This window comes from Arachis duranensis, chromosome 7 (genome assembly GCF_000817695.3).
Source record: "Arachis duranensis cultivar V14167 chromosome 7, aradu.V14167.gnm2.J7QH, whole genome shotgun sequence".
Classification (NCBI taxonomy): Eukaryota; Viridiplantae; Streptophyta; class Magnoliopsida; order Fabales; family Fabaceae; genus Arachis; species Arachis duranensis.
Window position 1 is genome coordinate 8678736 of NC_029778.3, and position 1901 is coordinate 8680636.

Genomic DNA, 1901 nt, shown 5'->3' on the forward strand with positions numbered 1-1901 from the left:
ACTGAAATTATATTATATAATTTTATTACATTATATAACTTTATTATTTAAAATCAAATCATTAATGATGATAAAAAAATACTAAATAGTACAATTTTATATTATATAATTTTATTATTTTGAATCAAATTTTCAATGATAATAAAAAATACTATAGAGCACAAATTTATATTATTATATTATACAATTTTATTAAAAATGATTGATCCATGTAGGACTAAAAGTGTTACTAACATGGCTTTTTTACTTATATATGCATGAAAAAATTTTTATTTTCCATAATACGCACAGATAAAAACTCCTTTCAAATTACGCATGACCAATTCGCAACCCTCACCCACGTAATGGAAATAGGCACCATTTCATGTAAGATAGCCACATAATGGGTGCTACGGTGTTGGCATCTGATCCCACTAAATAGAGCTCCATCTGATACATGCCATGCCAAGCTCACCAGCCACTAAATGTAGCTCCATCTGATACATGCCATGCCAAGCTCACCAGCCACATAATGGGTGCTGTCATCTGACACATTCCATGCCAAGCTCACAAGCCACTAAATGGAGCTTTTCAAGGCTGACACGCACGAAGTGGCCAAATTACTGGCGACACACACGAGTTGGCCCATTCCACGACTGAAATTATATTATATAATTTTATTACATTGTATAACTTTATTATTTGAAATCAAATCATCAATGATAATTAAAAAATACTAAATAGTATAATTTTATATTATATAATTTTATTATTTTGAATCAAATTTTCAATGATAATAAAAAATACTATAGAGCACAAATTTATATTATTATATTATACAATTTTAATAAAAATGGTTGATCCAGGTAGGACTAGAAGTGTTACTAGCATGACTTTTTTTTCTGATATATGCATGAAAAATTCTTTATTTTCCATAATACGTATGGATGAAAACTCCTTCCAAATTGCGCATGGCCAATTCGCAACCCTCACCCACGTAATGAAAATGTGCACCATTTCATGTAAGGTGGCCACATGATGGGTGCTGTCATCTGACACATGCCATGCGGAGCTCTTCAAAGCTGACACGAAGTCGCCAACTCACTGGCGACATAGACGAGTTGGCCCATTCCACGACTGAAATTATATTATATAATTTTATTACATTATATAACTTTATTATTTGAAATCAAATCATCAATGATAATTAAAAATACTAAATAGTACAATTTTATATTATATAATTTTATTATTTTGAATCAAATTTTTAATGATAATAAAAAATACTATATAGCACAAATTTATATTATTATATTATACAATTTTATTATAAATAATTGATCTAAATAGGACTAGAAGTGTTACTATTATACAATTTTATTAAAAATGGTTGATCCAGGTAGGACTAGAAATATTACTAGCATAGCTTTTTTTACTGATATATGCATAGAAAATTCTTTAATTCCCATAATAAGCACGGATGAAAACTCTTTTAAACTGGCATGGTCAATTTGCAACCCTCACCCCACGTAATGGAAATAGGCACCATTTCGTGTAAGATGGCCACATAATGGGTACTGCTATCTCACATATGCCATGCCAAACTCACCACCAGCCACGAAATGGAGTACTTCAAGGTTGACAAACACGAAGTGGCTAACTCACTGACGACACATGCCAATTCCACGACTGAAATTATATTATATAATTTTATTACATTATATAACTTTATTATTTGAAATCAAATCATCAATGATAATAAAAAATACTAAATAGTACAATTTTATATTATATAATTTTATTATTTTGAATCAAATTTTTAATGATAATAAAAAATACTATATAGCACAAATTTATATTATTATATTATACAATTTTATTATAAATAATTGATCTAAATAGGACTAGAAGTGTTACTAGCA